The 21,688-nt window shown below is 45.6% G+C and overlaps 1 pseudogene; it reads right to left on the minus strand.

The window, feature by feature from the left end:
- Positions 1–319: 319 nt before the first annotated feature.
- On the minus strand, positions 320–18,839 carry LOC140494849 (uncharacterized; annotated as a pseudogene).
- Between the last annotated feature and the right edge of the window lie 2,849 nt (positions 18,840–21,688).

Genomic DNA, 21,688 nt, shown 5'->3' on the forward strand with positions numbered 1-21,688 from the left:
CTACTGTTTGTACAGGCGTATCTAGATTAACTTCCTCCCCTCACAACATCTTATCTATCCGCCTGTAATATCTACCATTGTTTTGCAGTCACGTTTCATTCTGACATACAATTTTAGCTAATACAAAAACAATTATGTATTTCCTCAACATCGTTTCCATTCTTGTTGACTCAGCTCTTGGCTAAAGCAATTACACACTGGTGTGAGTTCATTTACTTTGTCTAAGTAATTAGAATTGCAGAAGTATCTTAGTTTTCCCACATTCCACAATTTCCCCTTTTTCGTTAATTACCATTTGTTATCTTCTGCAATTTTGGTTTTAAGCACCCCCCTCGAAATTCGCAAGCATCATTCCGGAGATTTCATCCATCTTGGTCTCACTCATCCCCTCATTATTTAGTCGATAAAGTTCCTCTGCCTGATTCCCTTTTAGGGGCATCTGTTTCATTAAGGCTGTCTCGATCAGTCTTTGGGTGAGTCCTCGTATACAGGGTATGATACAACAGCCAGTGGCTACCAATACCCCGGCTGCTACTATCAGGGAAGTAAGGATGGAAACCACCACCCCCTTCCATTTTCCAAACCATGATTCAAGCCATCCTGTGAGAGGTGTGTCTACTCCTGAATTCTCAGCCAGTTCCTCTGCTAAGGTAGTCAATCCCCTTAAGGCCCGAGTGATTGAACCATCAGGTGCAGTGTTATTAGGAATAAAGGTACACCAGTTTCCTCCTAACATCACACACACACACCCTTTTCCCGCTAGAATCATATCAAGGGCCATTCTGTTTTCCCAAGCCATCCTACTTGTCGCATCAAGCTGGTCTGATATTCCTTTAACCGCATCTCTTGTATAATTTATAAATCACTGTTGGTTATAGAAAATGTAATTTATCCAATCTATATTTTTATTAATTGTTACCCACCAGAAGAGAGCTGACTCAAAGCCTGCTGCAATCTGGTTACGAGCCTTGAACTCATCAGGTACCCCCCCCCCCCCCCAGGGTCTCCTATAAAATCGAGATAAATCCTGTCATCGAAAGAACAGTCTAACAGTAATCTCTTACCCCTTCCCTTTTTCCCTACTATCTTTTCCTTCTCAAATGCCAGGTTAAATGGAATTGCCAATTGTACAATTGCACATATCCCTCTCCAATCCGGAGGGAGGGTGGGTCTCTATATTTTGCCTCCACAGTCCCACCACAGATCCGCTCGGGGAACCTTCAGTGCTGAGTAGTTCCCTCCCTTGTCCGTTTCGGTGACATCCTTAATCTCTGTACATAATTTCAGCTCCCCCCAAGTCTCCCGACCGATTTGTACCTCGTCTACGCACACACAACGTGTGATTTCCGACTGCGGCTGGAAACGTGGGGGGGGGGGGGGGGTTATGAGTCTTTCTTCTCCAAGGGAGGGAACATCAGAGATAGGGAGGTACAATTCCTATCATTCCATGCAGTCTTATCCTGGTACAGGGCTATCATACATTTCATGCCCTTCCTGTCCCCCTTACACCCGAGCAGAAAGGGAACCACCTGGGCCACTGGCCGACCGGAGGCACATGCATAACAATTGCTCTTGTTCAGACTTTTTACAGTATACTTTACCCAATCAACCCAGGCATTTGCATCCCCGTACACAGTTTCTATTTTGATGGTCTGTTTTAAGTCCTTTCCCTATGTAATTTTTACTCCTTTAGGGTCATTGGGAGGGGTTACCCAGTAGTTCTGCCCGTTTTCCCTGTCCTACACTAATTCAAAAACAACAGCCGAAGAAATCCTTCCCATTTGCTTTCATTTCTATCCCAAATGTTTCACTTAATTGTATCTCATAGGTGACCCCTCTACCCCCCCCCCCCGCCACCCCCAGGATTGCTCTGTGCCATGTGATTTTCTTCATCGTTAAGTATATTGGGTTACACTTTTTATCGGGACAATCGCGAGCTAATTGGAAGGGGGCCCCATGTACTGTGACGAGACCATTATACCAAGTACCATCCCCAAAGCCATTCCAATGGAACTTAAGATGTAACTCTGAGCTGTGGTCCTCTCTGATTATCTGCATCCCCACAATTTACTAAACTGCATGCATCAGCGTCTATTACTTGTGGATTATCAGACTGAGGAACTGTTAATAATACATATGAAAATGATATTTGACAACATCCCAATACTAAGAGAGCTAGCATCATAACTCTAAGCATCTCCAGCATTCTAAACATGATGGTGAAGCACAAAACAACTTAATATACAATCTTACAGAAATAATCCCACGCTCGCGTCACCACTGTATAATCAGTTACTCAAAGTCTCTTCAGTCTGAGTTTCAGCGGGTCTTCCGTTGATCCGAATGTCCAGACTTCTTCCCTAACTGGAGAGTCCACTGGCCCTTTGATCCGAGTGTAGTGAGTCCAGCCTTTCCCTACCATCCTTATTGCCGTTTCGGTCGTCAAAAGAGCCTGGTACGGCCCTTCCCAGTCCGGTTGCAATTTAGTCTCTGTCCATGATTTTACTAAGATCCAATCTCCCGGCCGGATGGGATGAACGGTGAATTGAAGGGGTGGAGTCTGTGCCAATAAACCCTGTTTCCTGAAGAAAGACAAAGAGGAGGACAAGCCCAGTATATACTTCTTTAAAAACAAGTCTTTAGTTTCAGGAATTGGCAATTCTCCATTCTTTCCCAGGTAAGGTAATCCAAATAAGATTTCATAGGGGGATAGTCCCAAATCTTTCCTTGGGGCTGTTCGTACTCACAAGAGAGCTATAGGTAAACATTTGGTCCAAGGCAGTCTGGTTTCTATTATCAATTTGGAGAGCTGTCATTTGAGTGTTTGGTTCATTCTCTCAACCCTTCCCGATGATGGCGGGTGCCATGGAGGATGGAGCTCCCAGGAAATTCCCAACACTTTCATTACCCCCTGTAACACTTTAGAGGTAAAATAAGTTCCTTGGTCAGAATCTATATGGTTCACTAGCCCATATCGGGGAATTACATGCTCTAATATTGTTTTAGACACCCCACTCGCAGTGGCAGTAGCTCGGGAGTATGCTTCAACCCAACCAGATAGATGATCTACTATGACCAACATATATTTTAGTCTTCCTACTCTGGGTAGTTCAGTATAATCTACATGCATACTCTGGAAGGATCTCAATCCCGGGTCTCTTCCTCCTGGGGTCTGTTTTCTCAAGACTTTCTTATTTACCTTTCTGCATATTATACATCCCTCACATATTTGTTTAGCAATTGTATATATTCCTTTACATCCATATTCCCTGCCTCACAGCGCCAGAGACCCGGGTTCAACTGTCTGTGTGGAGTTTGCACATTCTCCCCGTGTCTGCGTGGGTTTCCTCCGGGTGCTCCGGTTTCCTCCCACACTCCAAAGATGTGAAGGTCAGGTGAATTGGCCATGCTAAATTGCCCGTAGTGTTAGGTAAGGGGTAGATGTAGGGGTATGGGTAGGTTGTGCTTCGGCGGGGCGGTGTGCACTTGTTGGACCGAAGGGCCTGTTTCCACACTGTAAGTAATCTAATCTAATCTAAATCACACATTGCTTGTACTCCCCAATGGCTGCCTCGATGAAGGACAGCCATAATCTCCAACATCATCATTTTGTTTAACATTTCCCTTCCATCAGGTAACCTCCAATGCCCTTCTGCTGTTTTACAGCCCCTCAATCTCTCAATTCTTTTTCCTCTCTTTCAGTAAATATAGGAGCTTCCCGAGGACCTGGGACAGTAGGAATTAGGGAATGAATCACCACTTCTTGTGGGTTCAGGGCTGCTTACTGAGCCACTTCATCGGCTAATCTATTTCCCCTAACTTCAGGTTCATTTCCTTTCTGATGACCATTTGCATGCACTACCGCTATTTCTCGGGGGAGTAATAGGAACTCCAAGACCCGTTTAATCAACTCCTCATGTACTAATTCCTTCCTTCGGCTATTGATCAGTCCTCTTTCCTGCCATATCTTTCCGAAAGTGCCAACACCAAATACATATTTAGAGTCAGTGTATACTGTTCCCTCTTTATTTTCTAACGCCCTAAGGGCTCTTTCCAATGCATAGAGTTCGCAGGTCTGAGCTGACCACCCATTTGGCAACCTTCTTGCCTCCACCACACTACCTTTTGTCCCATCCACGACTGCATACCCATTCTGCCTTTTCCCTTCAGTCACCCGGGATGATCCGTCTATAAAAAGTCGGGCTCTTGCATGAAGTGGAACATCTCTCAGGTCCATGCAGACCTTAGTTTTGTATTCTATAATGTCAAGGCAAACGTGCCCTGGATTCTGAGTAGAGTCTCCTTCCCCTTTCCAAAGAAAGTCAGCTGGATTTAATCAATTGTCAGTGACCAACACTAGATCATCCTTTTCTATTAATATTGCCTCATATTTCAGAATCCGCGAGTCTGCCAACCATCGCCCATCTTTTTGGTTCAGGATCGTTCTCACTTGGTGTGGGGTACTTACTATTAGGACTCCCCCAAATGTAAGCTTCCTGCTTTCCTCCACCAACAGTGCAGAGGCAGCCACAGCCTGCACACACTCAGGCCGCCCCCGGGATACAGGATCCAGTAGCTTCGAAAGATATGCTACTGGCTGTTTCATTCCTCCCCACCTCTGGGTCATTACTCCCAAAGCCGCTCCCTTATCTACGGTAGCAAAGAGGTGGAAAGGTTTATCGAGAGAAGGTAAGGCTGACACGGGGGCATGGATCAGATCTCTTTTGAGTTCCTCAACTCGTTCTTTTTCCTCATCATCCCAACTTAGACATTTTGGTTCCCTCTCTAATAGTTTGAGATATAATTTCTTAGTCTTCTGAGCATAGGAATCAATCCACAATCTGCAATATCCCGTTAGACCCAAAAATGTACGGAACTCCCGTTTAGTCCTGGACAGTGGCATCCCCACTATTCCCTCTATCCGTTCCGGGCTTATCTTTCGCTTTCCCTCACTAACTAAATGTCCCAAGTATTTCAGTTCTTGCTCCACATATTGTAGTTTGTTTTTAGATACTCGCAGTCCCTGCTGACCCAGGAAATTCAATAATTTGTTCGTGGCTTCTACTACTCTTTCTCTTCTTTTTCCTGTTACTAAGAGGTCGTCTACATCCTGCAACAGGGTAGTCCCCTTGGGGCTGCTAAATTTCTCCAATATTTGTTCTAACATCTGTCTAAATAAACTCGGGGAGACCGTAAACCCCTGGGGAGCACGGCCGACCGGTATTGCTGTTTCCGTCCTGTCTTGGTGTCTTCCCATCAAAGGCAAACAAATTCCTCCTTTCCTCCGCCAAGGGACAAGCCCAAAAGGCATCCTTTAAATCTATCACACTAAACCATTTGTGGTCATGAGGGATCTTACTTAATAAGGTATAGGGGTTTGGCACCACTGGGTGCCTGATCTGTACTATTCGATTTAATGTTCTCAAATCCTGCACCAATCGATAAGTTCCATCGGATTTGCGCACTGATAGGATTGGGGTATTATAAGGAGACATACATGGCTCCAACAGTCCATCTCTAATCAGTCCTTCAATTACTGGCTGCAGTCCTCGTTTACCTTCAATGGAAATGGGATATTGTCGCTCACAGACAATGTCCCCTTTCCTTTTTAAACATATTTCTAGGGGACGGATCTGTAATTTTTCACGATTCCCTTCTCTAGCCCATACAACAGGGTCTATCTCTTTCTCCACATCCTCTGTCAACATTGCTATTTGTACAACTAATTCTTTTTCCTGAATGCCAATCTCCAGTCCGGAGAGGATAATTAAGTCTCTCCCTAGTAAGTGACTTCCTATATCAGGGATATACAGCAGTTCCCATGTGACTCTATCCTTCGGACCTTCTATCATCATAGGTTCAAATACTGGAACAGTAAATCCTTCCCCTTTAACCCCGGAAACAGTAATTGACCGTGTCGACATTCCTACTTTCTTTAGTTTAAAATTCAGTGATGACCATGCTGCCCCCGTATCTACTAGGAAGACGACCTCTTCCCTACAGGGTCCCACCTTCAGGTTTATCAAGGGTTCCCGATGGGCTCCCGAGGGCAGGAACCCCTGACAACCCTATTCTTCATCAAAATTCATAAGTGGAATTGCCCTCTCTTCCCTTTGTAGATCAGGACAGTCCCGCTTAAAATGTCCTATCTTTCCACAATAATAGCATCCTGCCTGTGGAGACCTCCCTCTCTGCCCCTGTCACTCGAACCCTCTATCAAATGCTCCCCCTTGTCCTCTCCCTCTCCCTCTCTGTCCTACATGCTGCCACCCCCCGCTCCAGTTGCCCAATATTGGTTCCATTCTTTTCTTAACTTCCTCATCAACCGCAGCTACCATCATTTTCACCTTCTGTTTTTGTCTCTCATCCTCTCTCTTTACAAACACTTTCTGTGCCTCTCTTAACAATTCATCTAATGGCTTTTCACTCCACCTTCTATCTTCTGTATCTTTCTCTGTATGTCTGGCCACGCCTTTGTCACAAAATGTACTTTCAAAAGACCCTGTGCCACTGGGTCCTCAGGGTTCATTCCAGAATATTTCCATATTGAGTCCCTTAATCTCTGCAAGAAAGCTGAAAGAGTCTCATCTTTCTCCTGTCTAACTTCAAAGGCTTTAGTCAAATTCTGTGACTTCGGAACTGCCTCTCTTATTCCTTTTAGAACCAGGACTTTCAATTCCCTCATTTCTTCTTAATGCTCCGGGTTTTGATCTTCCCACTGGGGATCTCTGAGGGGAAACTTCACCTCTCCCTGTCCAGCATCCCCATCTCCAATGGGGTGTTCCCTGTCCCATATTTTAATGCTTGCTCCCCGTATAAGTCCCCTTTCCTCCCCAGTAAATAGTATATTCAAAATAGACATTAACTCAGCCCAGGTATACAGACTGGGCCCCAAAAATTGATCAATTTGTTCAGACAACCCTACTGGATCCTCAACCAGGACCTTCATTTCGTTTTTAAATGTTCTGACCTCCCTACTGCTGAGGGGGGCACTTACAAACCCAATCTCTTTGTCCCCATTGGTACCTCCCGAAGGGGATAAGTCATTACGTTCTTCCCCTTTTTCTTTTTTAAAGAAATATTGCAATATTTCTAGCTCCCCATAACTTCAAACACCAATTCATCAATTCATGCTTGACGAACTTTAAAGCCTGTTCCAAACTTGTAAATATATTTATATATTTACGTTCATTTATTCAGTATTTAATATTTAAAATGTAATATGCATAAAGTTCTCAATTTTGAAATCCACTGTAATCACCCAGATTTAGTCCCTTAATTTAAATCCAAAATTAGTTTTCTTAAGTAGTCCTGACCAATCATTGCTCAATTACAATAGTATAGGTCGTGAAATAATCAGAGCTGCCTTAAAAGAATTTGTCTATTCAAGTTAAAAAAAAACTTCTAATGCATGAACAATGGCCGAATCCAAGGTCACAGATATGAACCATAGAATTTTGTTTTTACTACAATCTAATGTTGAACTGAAACTTCAACTGTCCTCCATAAATAGCTTTTATGTAAAGATAAAAGAGATTAGTTAGAAAACTGATTGTAAGGCAGTCATGACCTGTAAGAAGAACAGGAGTTATCATTATTTTTTTTTCATAATCTCTATAGAATCCTTAACCTTTAAAGAAATCATATTAAGTTTCCATAATAAAGATCAGATTCAAAACAGTGCTGGAACTCAAGCTCCAGGGACTAAAGCGCAAACATTCAATCACCAACATACAAATGTGCATTCAAACCAAATCACAAAGGGTTAAACTTTCTACCAGCTGTATAGCTCTTTTCATTCTCTCTCTCTCTCTCACCATTTACAAATAAATTCAGATATTTACAAACTCAGTCTTTGTCCGACCTGTATTTTGGCCAGAAGAGGCGGGACGAAGAATGGATTCCTTAGTCCATACAAAGCAACAATATTTAATCATCTTTTTCCCTTGTACAAGTATTATTTTGCCAATTCCACAACATCCTCCCCAAAGGACTTTCTGGAGGTATGTTGTAAGGGACCCCGCCTCCAATTCCATTGCCTTTTCCTTCTTTTGTTTTCCCGGAGGCTTTTTCCTTACCCACGGCACAACCCATATTGAGTTCCTTCGTTAGTCCCTTATTAACTACTAAAACTCAATCCCAGCCACCAAGGCAATACTTAAAAGTCAATGTTATTACCTTGGTCTGTGCACAGAGTTGCTTGGCCCCTTTGTGCCGTATTTTCTATTGAGCTCCTATCCCTGTCTGATTTAGATGTCTCTCTTTTGGGATTCGTACCAGTCGCCCAAGGGAGCGGACCAAACCGGGACACGAGACCGCTCCTCAATCGGGAACGGGACGCGTCTTCCCAGTGTCCAAGGCCAGCCACTCTCCCCGGCGATGGAAGAATGTCCCGGACAGGTCCCCAATTCTGGGAAATAGAACCCACTCACTTCAATAATTTCAGTCCGAGACAAAATCTGAATTCGTAGTGTCATTTATTTTACACTTGCAAATGGGTGTGATGTCCAGTGTCTATAAGGCAGAGGACATACACACCAAATTCAATTCATGCACAATATTTATATAATTTGATTTCTTTTGTTTTACATTGCTCCTCCCCTGTTTACATCTTCCACTTCCCTAAGACCGGCCCCCATTACCCCTGTTTATCGCTTGCCTTATCCGGCCTTGTCTGTGACAAAATGCTTATTTCTGGCCTCACAAGGCCGTTTGACCTCATCCCGCTGTAGGTCATTGATAGGCATATTCTTTCTTCATCATTACCTACCCCCTTCATCTGTGCCTTTCCCGAGGCCGTTCTGATCCCTATGACCCTTTTAATTGGGGTTTGTTCCTCTGTCTCTGTAAAAGTGGGAAACAGTTGTTTATACCTACTGTTTGTACAGGCGTATCTAGATTAACTTCATCCCCTTACTTGCCCGTAATATCTACCATTGTTTTGCAGTCACATTTCATTCTGGCATACAATTTTAGCTAATACAAAAACAATTATAGATTTCCTCCACATCGTTTCCATTCTTGTTGACTCAGCTCGTGGCTAAAACAATGACACACTGGTGTGAGTCCATTTTACTTTGTAAAATGGAATTGCAGAATTGCAGAAGTAACATTAATTTACCTTTATCCCACACCCTGCTGTGAGTTTTCCCCACAGCTGTGAATGTCACTGTTATTCTGAGACTGAACTCCATGTTCAGAGCTTGAAACCAAAAAGCACAGACTTTCAGCGGGGAGGGTCACTGCTGGGTCAGAGAGCAGTGCAAGGTCAGTGCTGGGTCACTCGGCTGTGCAGGGTCACAGCGGGGTCAGACAGTGATGAAGGGTCACTGCTGGGTCACACGGCTGTGCAGGGTCACTGCTGGGTCACACGGCTGTGTAGGGTCAGTGCTGGGTCACATGGCTGTGCAGGGTCACTGCGGGGTCAGAGAGCGGTGCAGGGCCACTGCGGGGTCAGAGAGCGGTGCAGGGTCACTTCTGGGTCACTCGGCTTGCGGTATACATACAGAACAAGCTGCCAGTGGAAGTGGTTGAGCTGTTTACATTAAGAGTTAAAAGGTATTTGGATAAATACATGGATAGGAATGGATTAAGAGGATATAGGCCAAGTGCAGTGAGATGCTGTTAGCATGGATGGACATTTGGTCAGCATGGACAAGTTTGGGCCAAAGGGCCAGTCTTTGCGCTGTAGGAATCTATGGCTATGATTCTATTTGTTCATTGGTGTAGGATGTGAGCATCAGTGGCTGGTCAGAATTTATTGTCCATCCCTAGTTGCCCTTGAGAAGATGGTGGTGAGCTGCCTTCTTGAACCACTGCAGCCCACCTCCTATGGGCTGACCCACAATGCCATTAGGGAGGGAATTCCAGGATTTTGACCCAGCAACAGTGAAGGAATGGTGATATACTTCTCCGTCAGAATGGTGAGTGGTTGAGAGTGGAACCTGAAGCTTTTCGAGTTCCCATATATATGATGCCCTTGTCCTTCTGGATGGAACTGGTCGTGGGTTTGGAAGGTTTCTGTCTGAGGATCTTTGTTGAATTTCTGCAGTGCATCTTGTAGATGTTGCACAACTACTGTTGCAGCTACTGAGCATCGGTGGGGGAGGGAGAGGATGCTTGTGGATGCAATGCCAATCCTATGGCCTGAATTGTCCTGGCTGGTGTCAAGTTTCTTGACAATTGTTGGGGCTGCACCCATCCAGGCAAGTAGAGAATATTCCATTACACTCCTGATTTGTGTCTTGTAGGTAGTGGACAGGCTTTGGGAACATCAGGAGATCAGTTACTCACCATGGCATTCCGAGAATGTTGTGTACTACTGATCCAGATCTCCAGGAATCCCTCTAAGTGAAGGTATTACTGATCATGGAATTGTACTGAATGGGGATGACGAAGCTCAGGCTGGGACCCTCGGATTGCTGTGGCCTCATGTTGCTGGGAGGATGTGTCATTGTTGAATTGGACTGAGTGGGGGTTACTGCTGGAATGATATTTTCTGGCCCAGAGTTCTTGCTTTTCACAGCTCACTGTAAATGCAGTATTGTAGTAAGTGTTCAGCACGAACAGCAGAATACTCATTAATTCAATTGCCAGTTTTACCGGGAATATCTTGCATTGTCCAACTGTATTGTGTGTGTGTCAACATGTTAATTCTATTTTTCACCAAACTCAGGATTGGATAACTTGCATTGAGAGAAGGACTGAATATCTGTTCCTCAATTAGCTGCAACTGTTTACACAGTTGTATTTTAATGGTGCAAAAAAATTGTTAATCTCTTAAACAAAAATATTATGAACACATATGACAATAACAAGCTCTCGAAAAACTGGAGTCAATAAGATGATGACTCTTTTGTCTCATCCTGAGGACAGGTGAAGCTGGTTCTGGCTGTGGGAGGTCAGTCATCTCAGCCGTTGTACATCTCTGCAGGAATTCTTCACAGGTGTACCTTGGTCCTAAAATCTGCAGGCGCCTCATCAATGCTGGTCCCTCCGTCATTATTTCAAAATTAGTGAGGTTTGCCTGTGAATACACAATGTTCAGCACCATTTACTACTCTTGAGATAACAGAGAGATCTGTGTCCATACAGAGTGCGATAACATCTGGCTTGAACTGATCATTGACAAGTAACATTCGTATCCCATGAGCACCAGGAAATGGCCATCTCAAAACCTGAGAATCTCCCATTGACGTTTGATGACTTTGCCATCACTGACGGCATTATTATCCACAACCCGAACCAATCATTGACGAGGAAATGACCTGTTCCAGCCGTACAGATGCTGTGGCCACAGGAGAATGTCAGACACCCTGCTTACTGTGACAATGACCTCCCTGCCTGCCTCTGCAATCCATCCCCACCATCCAGAAAGCATCTCGCAGGGGTGGGATTGAATTCTCTGTAAGTAACTGGCTGAGTGCAGCTCACATGCAACACTGAGTGCAACATTCCCAAAGCTTCACATTGTCCAGGACAAACAGCAGATTGTCATAATTTCCCCACTGACCATTCAGCACACACTCTCTGCACCAATGACACCACGGCCAGCAATGAACACCACCTACAAGATAAAAACCAGGAACAGGGCAGGGCTCTTTTTACCAGCATCTCACACATCCATCACCTCCAGCACCTGGAAGAACAGGGGCCGCAGATGCACAGAGACACTATCACGTGCCTGACAGTTAAAGCTTTCATTCCATGAGTACATTTTAAAGTAATCATCATTTCCACATCTGCAAGGGGAGATCTCTGAATCCAAGGGCTGGTTAGTCTCCAAGGGAACATCCTGTACGGCAGAGAGTGGGACAATGTACAAGGTGAAAGGATGGGTGCTAGGTGCTGAATTCAGGGCATCAGCTATCCCATTGGATAATCCATGTCATAGCTTAATTTGTCAAGTCCAATGAGTTTCCCAACTCTTGATGGTCTCAAAGCCAGGAGACAAAAATTCCCCCACCCCAATTTGCTCTTCCCTCATATATTTTGCCTCCCCCGAAAAATGTGCCTCCCGGTCTCACACACCCCCCCCCTCTCGCTCCCTCTGTGCAGCATTACTCAAACTGCCCCTCCCCCCATTATGATAATCCCCCCTCCCCCACCAATCCCTTTATGGTGGGGGGGGGGAACACAGTGAGCACGTGCAGACACTTACTGACCTGTGGAGGGACTGCCTCACTGCACAGCAAGAGCCCAGGCCTCCTCTCCACCCCCACCCATTGAGACAGGGACTTTATGTAAACTCCCTCAATCATTGTCACTGCCCCTCCCAAATGTGCCCTTTCCCCTCACCTCAATTATGTTCCTGCCCACAATTCCCCCTCCCCTCCTCCCGATGTTCAGTCTCTTCCCCAACACCTCCCTGGGATCTCTAGCCCATTACCCCCTCACCCAAATATTGGGCCCTTCCCCAATATTCTATTCCTCCTGCCACATTCCCCTGTAACACCCCGACCCTGGCTAATTTGTGACCCCACACTCAATTTCCCACCCACCTCTGAATTTTCCAGCCCCACCCACTTTCCCCTCCTTTCCCGATCGAATTGCATCCTACCTGTGCACCTTCATTTACCCCCTACCCCAAACTGTCCCCTCTATCCATACCCCCATGTCTGTATAAAAGCCCCCACTGTGTCTCCATTGTGTACAATTCCCCACCCTCCCTCACCACCCCCACCCCTCACTCTGTCCTGGCCCTGGGATGGAGGGGGTGGGGGGGGGGCACGGGGAGTGTGTGCAAAGACTGATCTGCCATTTGGCAGTGTGTGTCTTCATGCACAGCAAGATCTCAGTCCCCAGGCTTCCCCTTGCCCCACCCCATCCCCATAGTTTGGACAACAAAAGGAGACCCAGGGAACAGCAAGATCCCGCTGTGTTAATGACATGTGCAGCACCACTTGATACTGAGTCCAAATCACCCTCAGGGACAGGGAGGGAGGGGAGGGGTGGGGGCATAGAGACAGGTAGAGAGAGAGAGAGAGAGAGAGAGAGAGAGAGAGAGGGGGGTGGGACAGAGGGACAGAGACCGAGGTGAGGAGAGAAGACAAACAAGATTAGGGACAGAGAAACGGGAACAGACACAGAGAGAGAAAATCCCAGGGTTGGCGGTGTGAAGGAGGGAGACAGGGAGATGGAAGTTGATTAAATCAAAGCCAAGATCTTTTGAATCAAAAAACAAGAAAAACAAACAAAATCCCATCTCTGAGTGACTTCCCAAAGCTCCCCATTTTATCAGCACTTCCCCTTGGTTTTAAACCCAGAGAATGGGAACACATTTCACTGGGACCCAGGGGGTAAATGCTGTCTGACTGACCCCCCACCCCCATCCCATCCCAAGGGTTTTTATTCTGAGACTCGGTGCAGTGACTCGATGGAAGGTAGTCAGTCTCAGAGCCTGGATCTTGTCCCTCCCTCCGTGTCTAACCTGCCCCCTCCAGCTGCTTCTCTCCCTCTCTCCCTCCTTCCCTCACACTGTCTCTCTTTCTCCTTCACTCCTTCCATCTGTTTCCCTCTCTCATTCTCTCTCTTCTCCCCACCTCTCTCTCCCTGTCCCGATCCCCCTCTCCATCTCTCCGCTCAGCTTCCTCCTGCTCTCGAGAATGGATTGGTCTCTCTCTCTCTCTCTCTCTCCATTCCCCATACGTTCTGATTGAAATGCCCTCCCCTCCCACCCTCCCATTTAAAGTATATTCCCATCTCCCCGCCCTGTCCTGTAGACATTAGCCCCGTCACTATCACATTGTGGGGGGAGGGTGAGGAGAGGTGGGGGGGGGGTTCTGGGCTGGGGAAAGGAGGGATGATACATCCACTATCAGACCATCAGCAAACAGAGCCCAGGCCCTGTAGACAGGCTCCTGTGATGTCTAAGGGGCAACCCACAGGCTGAGGGGTGCACAGCAAGATCCCACAGGCAGCTGGGGAGTGGCATAACTGGGGTATTTCCTCTTCTTTACCTCCTGCAAGAACAACTCCCATCCCTCCAGCAACAAGCTCTCCACAAGCATAATGCTCCCACTGTAATTTTCACACAGCAAGATCCCATAAATGCCATCAATTTCCAAATCCAGTTTCTGATCATGAGTCTCTCTCTGTCTGTCTCTCCCTGCCTGGAATCCCACATCCTGTCCTCCACACCTCTCCACATTAAAATGACGACAAGTCATAGGGTGGGCTATTGATGCACAGTGCGATCCCACAGGGTTGTCCCCTTCGTGCTCCAGAACGTGCTCAAATCCCACTTTACATCCAACAGGAGGTTGTGGATTTTTTTGGGAATCTTGTTTAAAGAATCACCTCCTCCATCCCAGGATTTGATTTTGTAGATGGCACTTTCTAGAAGTGATTGGAGCTGGGCGATGATGGGATATTGGAGAGCCCTGTTCTCTCCCCCCTCCCCCAGATTCTGTCTTCCTTTCCCAGCCCAGTTACAAAGACACATCTTATCCCTCTATCATTCCCTCCTTCTCACACACACACTCTCTGTCAGCATCTTGTGTTTTTTTTTACCCCTTTGTCTCAAACAGAGTCACCTTGTGCTGCAAAATATTTCCATCTTCCCCACTTCAAATACCCACGAGTCACATTGTTGTGTGTGGGAGGTTTTGTTTGTTTGAAAAATCAATAAAAGAAGCTGGAGAGGGTTTTCGAGGGGGGTGCAGAGAGAGACTGAAAGGTCCCCTCCCACAAGTAGCATTATTCTGTTTTTAGAACAAGTCTTTGGATAGAGTTTCTAATTTAAGGTTTTAATTCCCTCCTTGGGGTGTCCTGTCTGTCAGACTGTCACTGGGGATTGATGTATTTGTGTCAAATCCCAGCGCTCTGGTTACTTTAACCCCAGGCTTCAAATCTGTTTTAAAAACAACAGGGAACCCAGTCTGACGGGAGCCAGTTACCCAGAGGCCCCTAAAACCCAAGGTCCCCAGAGGAGATTAAACCTCTGGGTAAATAAACACAACTCACGTGGGCCCCCACGGGGTGCAGCCTGTCGACTAGGCCTCAGGGCCGTGATCCCCCTCTGGAGGTTGTTCTTGTCCACGGCTTTCCTCAGCCTGAACATTTTGGATCTTCACGTTGCAGGTTTCCCAACAAAAGTTCCTCGGGATAAAAGAGAGAACAGATTACTTGAAAGGGGGCCCATATCCCTCCAAACACTTCCTATTCATATACCCATCCAAATGCCTTTTAAATGTTGCAATTGAACCAGCCTCCACCACTTTCTCTGGCAGCTCATTCTATCCATGTACCATCCACTGTGTGAAAAAGTTGTCCCTTAGGTCTCTTTCCTATCTTTCCCCTCTCACCCTAAACCTACACCCTTCAGTTGTGGACTATCCAACCCCAGGGAAAATAACTTTGTCTATTTATCCTTTCCATGACCCTCATGATTTTATAAACCTGTGTAAGGTCACCCCTCAGCCTCTGACGCTCCAGGGAAAACAGCCCCAGCCTGTTCAACCTCTCCCTATAGCTCAAATCCTCCAACCCTTGCAACATCCTTGTAAATCTTTTCTGAACCCTTTCAAGTTTCACAACATCTTTCCGAGACCAGAATTGCACGCAAAATTCCAACAGAGGCCTGACCAATGTCCTGTACAGCTGCAACATGACCTCCCAACTCCTGTTCTCAATACTCTGACTAATAAAGGAAAGCATTCCAAATGCCTTCATCACTATCCCATCTACCTGCGTCTCCACTTTCAAGGGGATATGAACCTGCACTCGAAGGTCTCGTTGATTAGCAACACTCCCTAGGACCTTACCATTAAGTGTATAAGTCCTGTTAAAATTTGCTTTCCCAAAACGCAGTACCTCACATTCATCTCAATTGAACTGCATCTGCCACGTCTCAGCCCACTGGCCCATGTGATCAAGATCCAGCTGCAATCTGAGGTAACCCTCTTCGCTGTTCACTACACCTCCAATTTTGGTGCAGTTCATCATTAAAGGGAGGATTTGTGCAGGATTAGTAATTTGGAGATTTGATGCAGGGCACGCCAAAATTAGAGAATTCTGGCAGCGGACCACTAAATAGGAGAATTGTTATAAGAAAATATGAATGGAAGAACTGGTGCACAGTGGGACGAGAATTGGGGCCTGGCACCAGTAAATGGGTGAATTAGAGTAGGGCACCCAATTAGAATTGGGCTGGGCATCAGTAAATGGATGAATGACTAAATGGGAGAACTGGTGGGGCATCAGTAGATGGGTTTGGCACAGTGCCATTACATTAGAAAATTAGTGGGAGTGCCAATAAATTAGAGAATTGGAACAGAGCAGGTCTAAATAGGAGAATAGGGACAGGGAATCACTAAAAAGGAGTTTCAGTTCAGCGCACCACAAAATGAACAAATGTGAGTAGGGAACCAATCCGTGTAAGAAGTATGTCAGAGAACAATTACATGGGCATCAATAATTGGAGACTTGCGAGAGAGAGTGTACATGTGAGAGAGAGAGATTGCGAGTGTGCGCACACAGCTGAAGTGTGCATGTGCGAGTGAGAGAGAATGTGCACATGCAGGATTTACACAGTTAATGGTAGTGCCCTGGGGAGTGTTGTTGAACAGAGAGACCAAGGGGGGCAGGTACATAGTTCCTTGAAAGTGGTGCCACAGGTAGGCAGGGTCACAGGGTGGTGAAGGAGGCAGTTGGCAGGCTTGCCTTTATCGGGCAGAGCACTGAGCCCAGGAATTGGGACGTCATGTTACAGCTGTACAAAACATTAGTGAGGCCGCATTTGGAGGACTGCATACCATCATGTTCACCCTGTTGTGAGAAAGGTGTTATTAAACTGCAAAGAGTGGAAAACAGATTTACAAGGATATTACCCAGACTGGAAGGCTGGGTAATATCCTCTAAGGAGAGGCTGGGATTTTTTTTCCTTGGAAAACAGGAGGCTGAGGGGTGACCGTACAGAGCGTTATAGAATCATAAAGGCCATATGTTTAAGGTGAGATGGGAAAGATTTAAAAGGGACCTGAGGGGCAACCTTTTAACTCAGTGTGGTGGTTATATGTGTAAGAAATGGGAAATGTGTTGTTTTTGCAGAAATAGAAAAGCAAGAAAGTGTATGTGCAGGAAAGGGGTACAAGAAAAATATATAAGTAAGTACCAGCTTTAGTGCAGAATTATTAAAGCAAATAATTTCTTTCATCATAATGTTTTAAATAATAGTCTCAGCAAAATAGCTGAGATAGCTGAAACACAAACTAGGCATGAAAAAGAGACATTGTTAAAATGTATGTTCAGGAATGGAATGTACCTATGGACAATGGACGATGTTACAAGCAAAGTGAAGAAGGAACATCCAGATACAAGTTTAGCCTTGTGTCAGCACTTACAGAGAGGAAGGTTGCCAACATGGGGAAGGGGAAATAACAAGGGTGGAGCGAAGATGGGCAGTTGTATCGCCTAGTAAGAGAGTTTGGGTAATATGGAGTCTGGAGAGGTGACCTCACTCAGCTCAAAGGTCTAATTGTAAACTAACCCGAGTCTAATTTGTTTCATTTGCTTTATGCAGTTGAAGCCCTTACTTGCAAGTTCGTAATAAATTGTCTTGTTTCCAGTTTTGTTGGTCTCGTCTAAAATTTTATCAAGTTTGTTTCTTACACATTTGGTGGCTTGTCCGGGATCCCAAGCTCCAGTCGCTCGGCATTTTCGGGAAAAATGGAGAAAGTGCACCTCGCCAATTTTGGCGGTCTCTAATTTCCCCTATTGCCGCGGCGGCTCGAGCAAGTGAGATCCGGACTAAGAGACCCTGGAAACACGACGGACAGACGCGGCGGGTTTGGTCGGGTAACTGTTGTGTGCACAAGACCCGGGTAAGAAACGTCTTAAAAGATTTATCCGGGCGACCGGGGTAGACAGCAGTAGTTGCTGCCAGATGGATATATCCGGGGTTTATCCGGGAACTGCTGCGGGACAGGGCGCACTGATGAGCAGCGAGTTCGGTTGCGTAACTGTTTTATACATAAGACCCGGATATAGGCAACGATAATGGTTGCTAGAAATTGCTGCGGGACAGGGCGCGCTGACACGCAGCGGGAGGTTTGGTCGGGTAAGTGACCGGAATGGGCAACGGTAGTGGTTGCCAGGTATTGCCGCGGGACGGGGCGCGTTGATTCGACCAGGTAACTCTTGTGCACAGACCACGGTAAGAACATTGACCTTTAAGTATTGCCTTGGTACGTATGAAAAGCATGGGGAATTGGCAAAAAAAAGTATTTAATTGGCCAGACTAATCTGATGAGTAAGGTGTCTACCTGATTCAACTACCCAGCCTTAGACCGGTTGTTAAGAGGGGAAATCCCCCACGCGAAGGTCAGGACCCTGAAGTGGGTGTGGAAGAAGGTGACACCAGACCTCAGTAAGGTTAATTAAATTACATAAACAAACGGCCGAGTATTAAAATGGGAAATAAGAATAGTTGTTTAAGTCTCGAAGGAGACATGAGAGGGACATCCGAGGACCACATCCCAACGAACAGTCTTTTAGGAAAAATGTTAAGAGATTGGAAGTACAATCCTCAGACACGAGGAAAGGATGAAAAAGAAATTATAAAATTCTGCTGTTTTGTCTGGACGAAGGAAAGCATTAAAACTCCAAGTATATTTTGGCCAAAATATGGGTCAGACGAAGATTGGCTATGTCAAGATTATATGTAAATAAGAAACAAAAATACTCCCGTAAAGAATCTGACTGTGCCGCCTGTTGGGTAGGGAGTCCAAAAATCCTTGTTTTGAAAAAGACAGAAGAAGGTGATGAGGAAACGAAGGTTTCCCGTTGGGATCCTTTGTTAGGTTTACCCTCTCCTTATGATAATGACAGTAATGGTCCATCGTTGTCGTCCCCCTCTCCCACAGCGCCCTCCCACCCCCCCCACCACCCCATTACAAAAACTTGAAAAAGGTCTGGGGGAAGACCTCCCCCCCCCCCCCAAGTCCGATTAAGACTAGATCAGCAGTGGAAAGGAGGGCAGAGGCAGACATAGGCGGGGCAGTGACACAAATATATCCCCTTAGAGAAGTCCCCGTTGGTAACAGTGAAATCAGATATGTCAATGCACCACTAACTAGCAGTGAAGTTACATCCTTTAAAAAAGAAATGAAAAGCTTGATTGAAGACCCCGTAGGATTGGCGGAACAGTTGGACCAATTCTTGGGGCCGAATTTGTACACTGATGGTGAATTGATGAGCATTCTTGGGACGATATTCTCAGGGGAAGAAAGGGGTATGATTAGAAGAGCTGCCCTGAGAGAATGGGAAAAGAGACATCCGGTGGGTGAAAGAGTAGTACCAGCAGAAAACAAATTCCCCAATGTGGACTGCTGTTGGCAGGGCATGGATGTACATGATCGAGGAGAAATGAGAGACTTTCGAGAACTGGTTATTTTGGGTATTAGAGAAGCAGCACCTAAATCTCAGAATTTATTTCAAGCCTTTGAAGTAAGACGTGAAAAGGAGGAAGCCCCGTCAGCCTTTGTACAGAGACTAAAAGAGGCCATTAGAAAATATTCGGGAATGAATCCCGATGATCCGGTAGCACAGGGACTCTTAAAGGTCCAGTTTGCGACTAAATCATGGCCGGACATACAAAAGAAGTTACAGAAATTAGAAGGATGGAGTGAAAGACAGATGGAAGATTTGTTATGTGAGGCACAGAAAGTATATGTGAAAAGAGAAGACGAGAAACAAAAACAGAACGCTAAAATAATGGTTGCAGCAGTTGAGGGAATTACGATGAGACAGTTAGAATCAGAGAACAACAGGGGAGGACAAGAGAGACAGAGAGCAGATGGGAGGGGAAGGAAGCAGCAGGCAGGATGTTATTACTGTGGAAAATCAGGACATTTTAAAAGGGAATGCCCAAAGCTAGGATGACAAAAAGAGGCAGTTTCATTGATGACTTCTGATGAGGAATAGGGGAGTCAGGGATCCCTTCCTCCTGAGACTCACCGGGAACCCTTGATAAATCTAAAGGTGGGACCTAAAGGGGAGGAGGCAGTGTTTTTGGTGGACACGGGAGTGGCACGGTCATCCCTAAGTTTTAGACCTAGTGGTGTTACATTGACCAATAAGAATCTCAGGGTTTCTGGAGTAAAAGGTGAAGGATTTTCGTGCCCATTTTCGAGCCGACCCTAATAAGGGGAAATGCCGAAGAAGTGATGGGACAACTACTATACATTCCTGATGTTGGAAGCAATCTCTTGGGTAGGAATTTAATAATTTTGTTAAACTTGAAGATTGGAGTAAAGAATAGTTCAACAACTGTAACAATAAATAAACTAACGACCAGTGATGAAGAACAGATAAATCCTAACGTGTGGGCAAGAACCGGGAACACGGGTCATGTAAACGTTACTCTCATTGTAATTAGACTGTCACAAGAAAATAAAGCAGTCAGGCTTAAACAATATCCAGTTTCATTAGAGGGGCGCAAGGGTTTACAACCGGTAATAGACTCCCTTGTAAAAGAAGGGCTATTAGAACCATGTATGTCACCCTTTAATACCCCAATATTACCCGTCCAGAAACCTGATGGAACTTACCGACTGGTACAATATCTCAGATTAGTGAACCGACTGTTCCGGACACGGCACCCAGTGGTGCCCAATCCATACACCCTTTTTAGTAAGATACCGTGTAACCACCGCTGGCTCAGTGTAATAGATTTAAAAAATGCATTCTGGGCTTGTCCTTTAGCCCCAGAGAGCCGCGACATGTTTGCTTTTGAATGGGAAAACCCATACATTGGCCGAAAACAACAGTTCCAATGGACAGTACTTCCCCAGGGATTCACAGAATCAACTAACTTATTCGGGCAAATACTGGAACAAGTACTAGAACAATATAAAGTGCCCCGGGAGACGTCACTGTTGCAATATGTGGATGATCTACTTGTGTCAGGACAAAAGAGAAATGACGTAAGTTCGGCCACCGATGGATTGTTGAATTTCCTAGGGCGACGGGGTTTAAGAGTATCTTGGAATAAATTGCAATATGGAGAAAAAGAGGTGAAATACTTAGGGCACCTTATTAGTGAGGGAACTAGACGTACTAACCCCAAAAGAATTCAAGGGATAGTAGAACTACCTCTCCCGAACACCAAACAAGAATTACGAAAGTTCCTAGGGCTGATGGGTTATTGCAGTATATGGATAGAAGCCGATGCCCAGAAAACAAAAAGGTTATATTACAAATTGACAGCATCAGTTCACGAAGGACTGTTATGGGCAGAAGAGGAAAAGGAAGGGTTACGTGAGTTGAAGCGTAGTCTAATACAAGCTCCTGTATTGGCCCTTCCTTCCCTAGAGAAACCATTTCACCTTTTCGTGACAGTAAACGATGGAGCAGCTTTAGGAGTGTTAACCCAGAAAGAAGGGGGAAAGAGGCAGCCCATAGCCTTCCTGTCCAAAATCCTAGACCCTGTTTCAAGGGGATGGCCTGAATGTCTACAGGCAGTTGCAGCAACTGCATTTTGGTAGAAGAAAGTCGGAAGCTCACTTTTGGAGGAGCATTAGTACTTAGCACCCCCCATCAAGTCAGAACTGTGTTAATCCAAAAGGCAGGGAGATGGTTGACAGATTCACGAATTCTAAAATACGAAGCCATCCTGATGGAGAAAGATTACCTCGTGTTAGCAACATACACCTGTCTAAACCCAGCTACCTTTCTTTGTACGGGAGAA

Source organism: Chiloscyllium punctatum, chromosome 24, assembly GCF_047496795.1.
Source record: "Chiloscyllium punctatum isolate Juve2018m chromosome 24, sChiPun1.3, whole genome shotgun sequence".
Taxonomy (NCBI): Eukaryota; Metazoa; Chordata; class Chondrichthyes; order Orectolobiformes; family Hemiscylliidae; genus Chiloscyllium; species Chiloscyllium punctatum.